This window comes from Rhipicephalus sanguineus, chromosome 11 (assembly GCF_013339695.2).
Source record: "Rhipicephalus sanguineus isolate Rsan-2018 chromosome 11, BIME_Rsan_1.4, whole genome shotgun sequence".
NCBI classification, from domain to species: Eukaryota; Metazoa; Arthropoda; class Arachnida; order Ixodida; family Ixodidae; genus Rhipicephalus; species Rhipicephalus sanguineus.
Window position 1 is genome coordinate 85613597 of NC_051186.1, and position 15265 is coordinate 85628861.

Genomic DNA, 15265 nt, shown 5'->3' on the forward strand with positions numbered 1-15265 from the left:
GTAAGATCCCAGTTTATGCACGCGTGTATATTATTTTTCGAATCAGTTCGATCACTTGCTGCGCCTTTTGCTGGGCTTGCAAGCTGTCGACGTGCAAGTGAGCATGTACCTCGTCCGAGAGATTTCGTGCGATTAGAGTCACAGACACCTTCGGTACTGTAAGTACATTACCCAACCCCGCAGATGTGGGTGCACAGCCATGCGACTTATATGGATAAAAAGCGCACTTCCGCGCCCGCAGATATGCACACCTTCGTAGGCATAGGCATGCGTAGGGACCCATTAGGGGGGGGGGGGGGCTCAAAGTTTTATCGCAGCCCATCCCCGGGGTCGAGTCCGAAAGAAAACATGCTTCACAATGAATGGAAAAATGAAAATGAAGCTATATGAAGTGCTTCTCGCAATGACCTGCCCTTGGACCCTGACTCTTCGGGAGTAGATGGGAAGTGAACAGTTCTTGGAATGTAACACCAACGGCCTTCCGCCGCCATTATTGTCAAAAACCTGCGTGCCCATAACCGTGCTCGTTAAACAATGACGGAACCGGTTCGACGTAGTAACGGCATGGGGCAGACTGCGCCCCCATCCCCCTAGGTGATTGGGGGGGGGGGGGGGGGGCTCTGCCCCCCTCGTGTGCACGTGTATGTTCGCAGGGCCACTGCCGGCGCACTGTTCGCGAACGTGCGTTGCACGTAACTTCCGTGCCCCCGCAAGCAGGGCTTCCTCGACTTTCGTTGCTTAACCGTGTCGACCGCGTCTCTTCATTTTTCCCACGTCGCGCGCACGTACGCCGAGCTCTTCCTTCTCTGCCCGAAGGTCGACGAGGAAAGTGAACGTCCGCGCAGTCTCCAGGACGCACAGACCGAGTAGGCCGAGCGTTTGCCCACCTGCGGCACGACGTACGCGTCTAGCGGCGCGTACGCCGCCCGCGGAGTCGAGTGCACGCGTCTGACGTCCTTCTCGCCAGGGTCATGAATGTTTCCGACATTTATTTATTTTTTTTTTCATTGGTTCCTCCACGCCACGGTGCTCCGCACCTGCTGCGCGTCTCTGGAATCGGCCACCGGATAGTGTGCCATGATGCGGCGCCCTGCCAAATTAGTCTATATAGCCTTAGGGTGTTGCCACTCTTTGAACGGGGTAGTGCCGCCACGCCGACTCGTGGCGTGGGACCGCGCAGTGGTCCAGGGACCCGGGGGGTCCAAACACACTTGCAAATAGTTTTTCTCTCTCAGCGGCGCCTTCGTAGAGCGGGGAGACGCCGTGAGCACAAATATGGCAGCTGCGCCGTACAGTAGACGCCGCAGATGTGCTCACCCTACAGCGGAGAAATCGCTCACGGTCAAGGCACACTACCGGACTTTGCTCTGTGGCAAACACAGGCGTGCGCGTGGTTCTCCAGTAGAAGGGGCTAAGTTTCACCGCAGCCCCCCCCCCCCCTCCCCCTTCCTCTTTCCCGATTCGTCGAGTCCGAAAGTAAACAAGCTTTGCAATGGATGCAAAAATGAAAATGGGGACGTTATTCTCACAGCGGCCTGCCATTGGTCCCCGACTTTCTGGAGCTAGCAGGGTGGGAAATAAAGTGTCTGGAACGCAACATCAGGGGCCCTCGACCGCCATTTCAGAAAAAAAGACCTGCGTCACCATAACCCAACAATGACAGAACAGGTCCGACTGAGTAAAGATGACTTGGCGTTTTCGTTCCCCCGCCCATTGAGAACTATACGGAAAGGGCTCGGGATCCCCTCTTGAGGAGCGAGCGCACCCGCCTTGACTCCCCATAAATGACACGTTTGGGTTCGACTCTCAGCGCCGCCGGGCACCCACCGGTTTATGACTGGCTGCGCAACACACACACGGACAAAGAGAGAATTGGACACCGTGGGCGCAAACTCGCCACTGCTTCATTAGAAAAGACGAAATGCACTTTTATCTTTATTTAACACAGACGATCCCTGGCGGTGGACTCAAATAACCACGAAACAAAATGAGATAAAAACCGATTAAAAACATACTTCACGCAAACTCGAACAGACCTTCGAACACCGGTCACGAATCAGTGCCAACTCGCCCAAGTGTCAGTACTGTTACCAACTGGCTTATCTAATGGAGGAGAGCTACCCGCCCTGGCGATCGGTAGTGTGCGAGTGCTCACCTCGAAAGCGGGATTTCACTTACTACTCTTTCATCTTTCAAAGGTGAACATACGACAGAAGTATGCCTGGTTTTATAGGGGCTTGGAAGAAATAAGCTTGTTTTGGCGCCATACAAATGTGTGGTTATTGTACCCGACGCTTCGGAGCCAGACTGGTTCCTTCAGTATGGCTCTGAAACGTTTGATATATCAGATATTTAGCTGGTGTCATACTAAGCTGTTTTCTTTGAATACAAATCCATTTCTCCCTTATTTTAACTTTTAGAGTGGTAGTTCTACTCCTCCCGGTGCAAACCCATAAAACGACTCGTTCCGTGAATCTGACCTTCAAGCTCAGCAAAGGTCAACGCCGACGAAAGGGCTTCAGCGAAACACTAGTGCTGCGGGAACTCGCTGCAGTAGGGCTTGGATGAAGCCACCGTCAAAGGCGCCGGCTGCATCCTGTTCACTGCGCATTCAAGCGCCGAGCAGCGTTTTGCGTGTTGTCTAGCAGTGCAACACGTTGAATCCCTTGTCGCGGTGCGTGGTCGAAGCGTGTAGACTTCTCGTCGTCCTCGCCTAAATCAAACGAAGAAAAACTCACATGGTCCCTGATGCACTCCGCTATGACGACTCGAAGGCGAAAGCCATCTTCTGTTTCTTCTCACTCGATTGTGCTGATCCTCCTCCCCCACCCTTCCTCGGGCAGCTTTCTGCACCTAACATGGTTGTGCACTGCCTCCAGGATCGGATGCATTGCAAGCTTTCTGCACGTCGCCAGGTTTTGCACTGCCTCCGTGAGCAGCCCACCTTTGACCAAGCGACGATGTCACGTGATGACGTCACAAATTGTGGCGATCTGTGACGTTGTGATGACGTCAAATCGTGACGTCGTAAAGTGATAATGATTACTTGCATCACTCGTGTCGACGCCGCCGACGGTCAAATTTAGCGTTCGAATAGGCATCTAAGGCTTTCGCATTAATAAAGTTCAATCTCTGCAAGCCCATGGTTTCGTCCTTTCCCAAAGCAAAACCGCGAGCTTGGTTTAACCGCGCTCAACTGCCACAAATTTTCCGTTCCCATCTGTTCCGCGGTAAAGTCAAAAGAGCTTAATTCCTCAGCTCTGCTCGCGAGATCGTGCGATGCATACACGTGACTTAGCCTATACGTACCAGCCGTAGGCTAAACAGCAGTCGAGGAATTGCCTTCGCGGAAAACGAGAGCTCCGCACGTTTCCGCGAATGTTTTCACCGACAGGCTGCGAGAAGCGGGCGTTCACGGAAGCGCACGCGATATTTGACAGCTCGGTTGTGTGAGATCCCGGGCGGCGTGTGCATACGCACGAACGGGCGCAAGAAAACCGTGGGAATCGTCTGTTACACGAACGTTATTCTTTTCTTTGTTTTTGTTTCCTTCCGCGTTGTACGTTGAAGTAAAAGAAAGAAGGAAAACAAAGAGCGTCGGACGACCTTTTCCCGGTTCGCCTCCTGCGAACGTTTTTTTGTCTTCTTCTTTTTATACATCTGTGTCTCCGCTATAATAGGCGTGATTTGCGACATATGTTGCTGCAGGCGGTCACGCCAGCTGAACGTGGGAACTGCATGAGCCGGCCGTCTTTCGTGCCTCGTCCCGAGCAAATGCAGCCTCTCGTGCACTTCATCGATTGACAAGGCAAGAAGTATGCATCGACGACTGCTGCTGGGTTGAGACATGCAGGTAATGGTAGTGCAGGAATCGCAGGGGTGGCGAAATTCACGTGCGTGGCCAGTGTCCTTGGCGTCGTCGAAACGTTGGGAACGAAGATCAATTCTGGCTGAATGATGTGGCTTGAGAGAGAGACAATTCAAATGGGGAATCAGGGAGATTAACTATATGAAAGTGCTGAGGGGACACTGTAGAGAAGAACCCTGCATTTTTTCTCATATCACTCAATTAGCCTTTCGCGATGCAAAAGCCCTCGAGCAGACGCTTGGTAGGTGAGGAAACGCGCAAGAAGAAAATGCATGTGGCCACGCCTCCTTGAAGTTCCCGCAAAAAACCAACCGTGACGTCATAGATTTTGACGGCGTCTACAGGGGCCTACATAGTTTTAACCGGTAAAAATCAAGCGCAACGTTTTCTGAGGGCAGGGCATGCAAATAGGGACACAAGAAAGAAGTCAGGACACCACAAACGCCACAAGAAAGAAGTCGGGACACCGCGGCATTTGTGGTGTCCTGACTTCTTTCTTCGGTCCGTGTTTGGACGCACTGTCTTTTAGAATGAATGCTTACCAACTAGCTCAGCTCTCTGTTTATTCAGCCGCCTGAGGGAGCCGGATACTTAACAAACTGAGTTTCAGGAAATTTTGTTGAGCCAATGTGGTTGCTAAAATGCGAAGAAAAATAACACTGAAATCCGTGAAGTCACGCTGAAGGTCATGTGCAGAGATTTCAGCGCGATATTTAAACGTCTTTGACCTTCATTTGGGGTTTGAATGACAATAAAGCTCTCAAAGAGTAATTTGTCAGCCTAAACTATAGCGTCCCTTTAAATGGGTCATGAATCACCCCTCGGCCTTGGTGGAAAAACGTCATGCGGAAAGAAGACAGTGCTATTAACAGATCAGCCAAATCTTCGAGTCGTGCGGGGCAAGGAGACTGGTAGCGGAGCGGGACGTTGTCATTTTATCAGGCGCCCTCTATTCTCACAGAGTCCCGTGCTCACTCTCTTCGGAGCTGCCGGCGCCCGCTCTTTGACGTCAGACAGCAGATAGTATGCTATTGGCTAATAGCCGCTAATAGCTGACACAAACCAAAAGAGGCGTTTGGGTGAGATGCGCTTCTTGCTACGGGGTGCCACAACGTGCTGGCGCCGCGCTCCATAGTCTGCTAACATTACACAGTAGATACACTACCACGCCCAGGAGTAACAACGGGTGACAGCGATCGCGTTTCATTATGAGCGCTCAATTCCCCCGGGCCATCCCTCCCTGTGTAGCTTCCAGCCCTGTCGTCGGGATGAGAAAAGAGAGAAAGCGCTTAATGCGTCCGACAAATCACTCTAACTCCGCTCGTTTTTGAGAGATTCGAGAAATTTTCGGGGCAGTCCGATTCGTGAGGCAACAAAATCCGATGCTCCAAAATACCGACAGTGCAGCACAGCGTGTTCTCGGCCTCCACGTACAAAGTGGAAGGAACAATTCCGTCGCACTAGAGGGGCTTACAGTCACCAGCACTAAAACTGCCCGACTCTTGGCAAGAATATCTGCCCGCAAACACGGCATGAAAGAAAAGGAACTTGTCCAGTTGTTAAATGCCTTCGTAACCACCAGGATCACGTATGCATTAACGTGCTTACGACTACTGAAGGCCGCAAAAGAAAAAGTAGGCAAATTTTTACGCACTACAATATAGTCATGGCCCGCGCCCGCACCACATCGACAACGCACCTCCTAAGCCTCGGAATTCACAATACACTGTAAGAACTTCTCGAAGCTTACAGAACTGCACAAATCGAACGATTGTGTGGCAGTAAGACCGGAAGATGGATATTACAGCGCATCGGCATCCCCGCATCGCCCAGCGGACCGGACTTGATCTCGCTACTACCCCTGATCAGAAAACGTTTCATAGTGCAGCCCTTGCCGAAGAACATGCCGCCAGGCATTCACGATAGTATCGATACCTTCACAGAGCTCACGACCCAGACACAAAGGCTGCTCACGTCGACGCGGCACGGTACGCAGCCCCCAGACACGACTGTGCAATTAATGTGTAGGCTAAACGCACCCCAGTCGATAAGGTGCCCACCGCGATATGTGCCGGCTCCATACGCACACAAGAGCCAACCGAGGCCGAAGAAGCCAGCCTTTGCCGAATGGCCGGATTCGAAACAGTCATCAGTGACTCCAAATCTGCCATCATTCGATTTGCCCTTGGCACGGTCTGCCCAACCACGGCACGCATCCTCCGACATCTTCCCCACGTGGCATGCAACGCCTCGGGCAACACCGCCATCAGCAGCGCCGACGATGAAGACCCTACATTCATCCAACTCGTCTGGGTCCCAGCGCACGCAGGCAACCCGGGTAACGAAGCCGCCCACAGGCAAGCTTGAGGACTCGTGCGCCGAGCGGTGGGCCAGAACCCGGACCACGACGGAGAAGCAGACGAACCACTCGTCACCTTTCACGACATCACGCAGCACCACAAGCTAACAAGGCAAACCAAACCACCCCTGCACCCGAAACTAAACAAAGCACAACAAATCACTTGGCGGTGGCTTCAAACGCACTCATGCCCTTCCCCGCACATCTATCGACACCTCTATCCAATTCTCTTCATATCTACTTGCACCCTTTGCAAGACACAGACCGTGACCGTGGACCACATCATCTCGGGATGCTGGAAGGACCCTAGCCCACCAGACCTCCTACAGTCACCGTCAAGTGAGGCCTGGGAGAAAACCATCACGACCACAAGCCTGGATACCCAGCTGAGGCCATCAAACGCTCTGAAGAGGTGGCGACCAGGTACGGCCTGACAGCCGTCTCTTAGGAAACTGACGCCTTTCCGAATAAAGTTGTTTACTGCTACTGAGGTCATTCGACGATTAACTGGAAAAGTGGTTTAGGACACCTTTAAGGAGGGAGTCAGTGTATGACTCATGAAGGGCCGAAGGGAGACGCCGCAATGAAGAACTGCGTATTAATTTTTGCTCCTACAGCTGGGGTAATATTGAGAAATCATCCTTTCTGTCACGGATAGGAACGTTGTAGGCAAAACGCGCGCATTTTGAAAACAAAGAACGCGCGCGGTTGTGTGAACTTGTCTTTGCCTAGAATTTGACCGCTACATGGGCCTTGAGTGATCACGAAAATGCGTTCGATTAAGCGCACATGCCAGCAGCCACAGAAGCATATCGTAATGTCACGCTGTCGTGACGTGTACGCAGGCAGCAGTGGGCTTGTTCAAGAATAAACTTTTTATTCGGGCGAACCTGTGCCCGGTAAACGAGAAGTCAAACTACAAGCGATACACCCTTACAATGGAAGCGGCGAATAGAGCGTCGGCCGTCGATAATCTGCTCTGCGGTAAGGCGCGTCGGCATTTATACATGCGATATCGAACATTCCAGGCTTGCTCAAGGCAGTAGTAACACGTGTAAGGGGCCGGTAACATAAAACATAGAAAGGAGCGTGTGTGGCAGTACATACAGGAACTGCGTATGGACATTGAACATCTGCCATAATTTTTTAATAACCTGAGGCACTTGGAGCGTTTCTATCTACGTATCTATATCTATCTAGCCCCCTACGTCTGGGTGCTCTCATGATCGCCTCCTTAACTTGGTGTAGACCAAAAGTGACATGGGAGGGTAGGAGGATTTGACGAATATGACTGCCGGGCGGTGACATGAATAACGTGAAAATCCTGTCGTGTACGTTGTCAAACACTTTAGTCCAGACACGTGTGGCACACACCCGTTTACCACGGGCCGCGGTGTACGGGTATGCGCCAAAGGTGATTGACAGTTTATATCTACCCAGGAACGGCGAGAACCGACATTGGTAATTTGAATGCGAGAGACATCGGCAGCGTTGACCTGACGAATGGAAAGAATAAAAATTAGGATCCTAGCAGAAATCGAACCCAAGCATTCCGAGTGGCAATCAGGCATTCTACCACAGAGCCACGCCAGGTCTATAAACTGGTTTGGAAAAACAGCCTATGCCGACGTAATGTCGGTCAAACGTCAGTTGTAGTCAGGGTGTCGCAACGGAACGAAAACCGAAAACGAAAAAAAAAAAGAACGATATTTTCGACCGGAACGAAAACGTAACCGAAAATTTACCTATTATTTCGTTCCGGAGTGGAACCGAAATTTTTTCAATCGTTTTTTCAGTTCACGAGAAAACTTCCCAATCCGGAGCAACTGAGCTCCTGCATTGTGAGCATATATCAGGGTACAATATTAGCGCGTACCTCAGGCAGTAATTCCAAAGCAAAGATATGTTGAAATTGTGCGAAAAACAAAAACAGTGGCAACCAGAGATGTTTATATTAACTCAAGTGGACTTTTGCGTGCCTGTCACGCAGGCCAACGGGGAGAGGGCATTGTCGGCGCTGAAGTTTGTTACAGCGAAAGCTGTTATGAGATCACAACAGCTGATTTTGGCGCCATAGTTGTCCGCCGCTGCCGGTGTCCGTGACCGCTATCGCGTGATATAAGAAAAAAAAAACGCCAGGCCTGCCCGGAAAGTGCAGCGCAGTCACAGCGAAAGCTGGAAGAGCGGCATTTCTAGAGTCTGTAATAAACTATCTTGTGGCTACTATTACAAGTACACTAGCAACGTAACCACTACGCCACAAATCAATTTTTGGGAAGTTGGGAAGCACCCACCACGACATTATTCGTCATTATGCGGAGAAGGGATGTACTAACTGTAAGGCATTATGCGCACTTTGGTGATGCGACGGCTGATGACAATGAAGAATTATGGCTGAGCCCTTTGTAATGGGTTGGAAGCCTTAAACGACCCACTAGTTACGTAATTCGCATTGTGTGACGCCCGCGGTCGTTACTTAGCTTTCCCACCACGCTTTATAAGATACGTTAACGTGAGGAAGAAAGAGAGAGGGGGGAAAACTTTATTGAGACCCTGAGAAAATGGATCATGGGGGCCTTATGGGCTTCCTTGGCAACCAATACAAGTGCACTCGCGAGGAACCCACTACGCTATAAATCATCATAATTTTTGTGAATTAGGGAAGCAGCCAGTATGCAATTTTTCCTCACTTTGCGGAGAACCGTGGTACCCGCTAAACAACTGTAAGGCATTATGTGCACATTGTTGATGCTGTGGCTGATGACGATGAAGAATTATCGCAGAGACCTTTGTAATGGGTTGGAAGCATTCAACAACCCACTCGTTGCGCAATTCGCATTGTGTGACGCCTGGTTACAGAATTCGCGTTGTATGACGCTTGGTCGTTGTTTTACTCTTCTGCCACGCTACATTACATATGTTAATCTGGTTTCTTCCCGACATTAAGCTTGCATAGGGTCTTTTTGCAAAGCAGGTTCAAGCACCGGCATGGCTCAGAGGTAGAATACTGGGCTCCCACGCAGAGGGCCCAGGTTCGAACCGCGTTCCATCTCGGAAATTGTTTCTCATTTCATTTTTTTTTTCTTATTTCGAGCGATAGTGGTTACGGACACCGGCGGCGGTGGCTGCGGTGGCGGCAGCGGCGGAGGACAACTACGGCGCCAAAAACGGCCCTTATGATCTCATAACAGCTTTCGCTGTAATAAATGAGAAACAGATTTCTAGGATCGGATCGGATTTCAACCCACGGTGGCAGTCGGGTCTTCCACCACAGTGCTACGCTGCTGCTTGTAACTCCTTCGAAAAAATACTCTATACTGGCGTCATTTCGGGCAAGGCATCGTGTTAGTATATGTAATATAGCGTGGCAGAAGAGTAAAATAACTACCAGTCATCACAACATGCTAATAGCGCAAAGAGTGTGTTGTTTAATGCTTCCCACCAGTGTTGCGGAGTTTCCCCATTAGAATTGGAATGGCTCCGGAATCATTCCACATTTTCGTGACCCCGGAATGGAATGGGCACAACGCTCGGAGGAATGCAATGGGAATGGCATTAGGAGCCTTCTGCACGGAATGTAATGGGAATGAAATTACGTGTTTTTCCGAAAATAGAGCACGTTTTCGTCTACGTGCTGTTTTTCAAACTTCAAACATTAGTAATTCAAAGCCTCGAAATTAACAGTAAAGCAGTATTTTTAAAATGGATTGGCTGATTGCAAGCAGGGTACATTTATAAGCAACGCGCCTACTAGAAACCGAGGCGTAAGTTTGTGTACAAACAAATGCATTATCCCAGCAGATACCGAAGGGAGAAACAAGTTATCCCTTCGCGTTGGTTCCCATTGACATCCCCACACGAAAGTGGCGAATGCTCTATGCACAACCTGATCGTTATCTCACGTGTAGTTTAGTACCTGACACACGTAAATACCCATTGCGACAAGGAAGACATTGCCACGGCCGCTACATAAAAAAAAAAAAACAGGTGCGGCCTGCTGCGTGGCGCCGAAACGGCGTCCGGGGCCTAGTTCTCCTTGCGCCCGCTCTGGCGCCACCACACCGGTCCAGCTGTTCACAGAGAAGCGCTTCGACAGCCGCGTTTGTACGCGCGACACTTACTCCAATCAGGCCGTAGATTACGCGTTTTATAGCTGCACATTACAGCTTGAATATTGAAGTCGTTATTAGAAATGCCGATTACCGCACATATGTGAACAGTTTGCCCTAGGTCTACCAATATTTGTAGAGTGGGCCTCAGTACTCTTCATGAAGGTTGCCCGCTTTACTCACCTGAAATTAAAAGAAGTTCTCGTTATTACGAATTATGCTGAGTATATTTACGCGTTTCTTCAAGACGTAGTAGTGAGTGATGCAGGCACTCAGGAGGGTGGCCGCCTTTTCTCCCGAAATTTGACTTTTCCTCTGTCTCTCTATGACAAGCGCGGCAGGTTAGTGAAGGTGTATGACATGAAATCAGTAGCACGTAAAGAAACGGCGGCAAAATAAGATACACAGAACTGACAAGCGCTTGTTGTGTGTACGCTTCTTCCTTTTGTCTCCCGTTTTTTTTTCTTGCGCAAGATCTAATGTGGTTTGGCAGGCCTGATCTACAGGAAAGCTACGTTCTGTGCTCGGTTCTGAGGCCGACTGTGGAACGAACGCTTCGATCTCGTCTTTCACAGGGTGCGAGGAACTTTTGATCTTAGGGCTTTCTCCTGAGCTTTCACAATCACCTGCCCCAACTATGGCGTCATCAGCTGCATTCATTCGCCTGAGTTTTCTGGGCTGCGCGTTGTTCTTTTTGCATGTAGTGCGGATAACCGGGAAACACAGTCGGGACCGCAGTCGGAAGCAAATCCTAATCTTCGTGTTCTTTTTATTGTCATCCTCAGTGAAATGTAATGAACATACCAGCGACCTGTCGCTTGGCTCCCCCTTACTTGCTTTTTCTGATGGCCCTTGGCGAGAAATATTCTACAACCACGCTTCGCGACGCTGCAGATCGCTAGGGAATTCGTGGTACTTCATAGTAGCGTCTCTTCTCGCGTTTGAATTGCACAGCGTCACACAACAGCTTCGCGGTATCTCACCGCTGGAAAAAACCGTCCGCCACAGACGCGCACACCAAATAAACGCACTCAGGCGCAAGAAACATGAGGAAAGCTACTCACACACACGATCACACAAAAAAGCACAAGAACAACGCATAAATTCCGAGCCGACCACATTGTAGCACCACGGCCGCTGCATAATGGTAGCACGAACTGGCCTCTGCTTTGCAGACCGCGCTAGTGGCGTCCTCACCAAAAACTGCGGCCGCAACTGTGAACTCGACCAGGACGCGCTTGCCCATTGACGGCGACGCGACGCAGCAGGCCGCACCTGTTTTTTTTTTTTTTTATGTAGCGGCCGTGACATTGCATACCTGCGCCCAGGCGAACACAGAAAGTTATCTTCACCCCATTCATGCTTGCGAGGCGCGCTTGACAAGTGTGAGTGCTGACGAGCAGTGCGGTCCAGTGTTCCGTATTCGATACAAAGGCACAAGGTGCCCGAGCGGTGCACTGTTTCAACTAATACCAGCAGATCTAGAGGGTCTTATTCCCCATTAACCAAATCTTAGTTTTCTCCATATCCGCGACCGCTCCAGACGCGTGGCAAAGCTGCTTAGTCTTCTTCAATACTACTTTTGTCAACCTAAAAATATGCTATGTCGTCATTTTAGCATTAACACATTTAAGCATAAACAATATTAAAACACCACCATTATTTCAAACATGCTGATCATGCAAATACTATAGGTAGCGTGAGAACTGCCCTTATGGGAATTAGTAGGGTGGTTGTACTGCACGAGATATGTCACCAAGCTACTATCCCTCGACCTTGGTAACGTGTTTTGCGTACTTTTGCAGTTCCTAATGCATCTGATGACATCAGCTTTATGGGGCGTTCATTCTTGACTCGATAAGACTATCAATATGCCTTTCCTACGTCGGGGAATTACAGGATTGGAATTGAACTACCCGGCCATTCCCAGAGTGCGAATGGGCTAAGTTCTTTCATTCCGAGGAATTGAAAGGAATGGAATTGCGGCAAGTTCTAATCCCCCGGAATGGAATTGGAATGGAATGGAGGTGCCCATTCCGCAACAGTGCTTCCCACCCACTGCATAGTGCTCAGCCATAATTCTTCATCATCATCAGTCACAGCACAAAGTGCACATAATGCCTAACAGATGTCTAGCGTGTTCCACGAGACTCCGAAGAATGACGAAAAATTGCGTAGTGAGAACTTCTCTACTTCAGAGAAATTGGGATGATTTATGGCGTAGTAGGTACCTTGCATATGTGTACTTGTATTTGTTGCTCCAAGATACTCTACAACGGGCTCTACAAAGTCCGCTCTTCCAGCTTTCGTTGTGACTATGCTGCGTTGTGAACAGCGGCCTCGCACATCAGAGAGTACACTCAATGACGTGCTGCTTCTGAGATCGTGCTCACTCCTTTGACACAAAGCATTGAGCCCACTAAAAAAATACGTATTTGTCTTTTGAGAAAATAAATACTATGACTTTGAAATTAATACTGGTTTGTGCTAGTTGGTAGGAATTCGTGGTACAGTTACTTCCCCTCCTCTCAAGAACGTGTTTTACCCTTGTCCCACTTTCCTAAGAGGAAGGCAAGTAACTACATCACAAATACAATGTTTTTTTATGATTACTTTAACTTCAAATTTTCGCATAAAAAAAAATAAAACCGTTACGAACCGTTACGGAACGTTTGTTTTTTTGTTCCGGAACAGAAACTGAACGGAACTTCTTGCGGTGGAACGAAACTAAAACCGAAACGAAAAACATTGCGTTCCGACACCCTGGTTGTAGCTGTGGTGCTGGCTATTTGATTCTACAAGAAAGCAATAAATACTACATATGTACTCCTACAATACAGGCGTTATATCAGATTAACGTCTCTAGTTCCAGTGTTGGCTCCTCTTTTGTAGCAGTCTAATAAACATTACATTTGTATTCTTGTGTTTTAGCAAGCTATATTGAAATATTGCTCGATCTCGGAGGAATACACTGACGAAAGTTACATATGATGTTCACATGATTGCACCATAAAGTGCACTTATTTTCGATAATAGTGACGTATGTACTCTAACATGAGTGCTGACGTATCGTCGCACCATAAGTTACCCTATAAAGGCCAGTGTTGTCGACGTGCCTGGTAAGCCCACGATGTGCACATAGCTACTACCCTTACAAAAACACGTCCATTCACCTCGTAACGCTTGACTCAAAGCCATAAAGTACAGCATAGAAGTACTCGCTGACTGCTTCGCATGAAACCGATTCCCACAACGCGTGGGAACTGCCGAATTTGTAAGTTTTTGGGTTAAAAATATCAACAAAAAATAAAAGTTGACGGCGGTGTCGCGTGCAGAGTAGCATAACTGTACTTAGAATTCGCAACGTGCTTCCCTGAAGAATTTAGTGTTGTAAATTAAGGCGAATATGCGGTAATTTTCTAATATTTCAAATGGTATTGCTCAATTACTGCCCTGCCGTATGTATTCAACACGTCTGTATAAGTTACGCCTGTTCCCCTCTGCGACGCCATAGTGGGCTTAAATATTTATAAAAATAAATAAATAAAGAAAGAAATAAAGAAACAACGTATAACGTGAAATGTTCCATAAACTTGTGGTTTGCAAACGTCCCCAAAATTTTCAGCAATCCCGCAGATTACTGTGAAAGAGAATGGCAGTTTCAACTTGCAAAGTCTGTAGATTTTCATATCAATATTTGAAAGACTGCAAGGTAATGCTTAGTATGTTGTAAAAATAAATAAATAAACAGAGTTCATGATTGCTAGTCAGGCTTCTTGAGGAAGTAAGAGGTATACGTTTATCTCAGCAGGTTATACATTCGGATGTTGTTATCATTACTCTATAGCATTGCGTGGTCGACGAAATCCGCAGTAATAGATATAAAGGACGTGGACAACCATATACGGGGAAGTGTGTACGGTGAATCAAACGGAGCGGAAAGAGGAAGGTTAGGCTGTGGACGAAAAAAAAATGTAGAAGCAGGTCAATGTAACGTGGCGCGATGGGAGCGGCGCCATAAGAAGTCGCGTGGTCCAGGAAATGCGGCGCAGGGGAAGGAAGGTCCTGAGTAAAAAAAAAAAGAGAGAACTGGGCGAGCGTATACGGAGGGCGGGATATGGGTGGTATCCCGCTCCTGAGAGAAGGAAAATAATAATAATGATAGTGTAGTATAATAAGCGTACGCAAACGCACGAAAAGGAGGAAGCAAAAAGGCGGAAACTCCGCCGCGCAATGCACGGTGCGCTCGCTGACTGCATGCGTGTCGGGCGCGCTTCCTCGAGGTCACGCGTACGCAGGGCGTTACGTAATGACGCCAGCCGACGCGATCTGGTGCTTCTCGGGCTGCGGGCACGGGCAAGCAAGCACAGGGAGCGCATGGTATGCTAGCGTAAGGTGTGTAAACGAATGACACGAACCTGCTGTCTCATTGCATCTTGTACGAACTCGGATGTTATCGCAGGTTGTGAGAATACGAGGACATTCGCTCGCTCGCTCGCTCGCTCTCACTCACTCACTCACTCACTCACTCACTCACTCACTCACTCACTCACTCACTCACTCACTCACTCACTCACTCACTCACTCACTCACTCACTCACTCACTCACTCACTCACTCACTCACTCACTCACTCACTCACTCACTCACTCACTCACTCACTCACTCACTCACTAAACATTGCGTTGAGGCTACAATTGTAATAGCGTTGGAATACTACCCTTCTGAGGAATATGAATTATAGACACAGAGCAAGAACATGATCCCTCCTTCACTCATTCACTCACTCACTCGCTGGACAAGCGAGGGGAGGGGGTTGGGGTCCCTTTGTATTTTGGTGGAACATCCCTCCACCCACTTTCGAGCATCCTCTGGCTGGCTCGCAACAGATGTCGAGCATCAGTTCCATAAAAGCCGGTCGCGTATATCA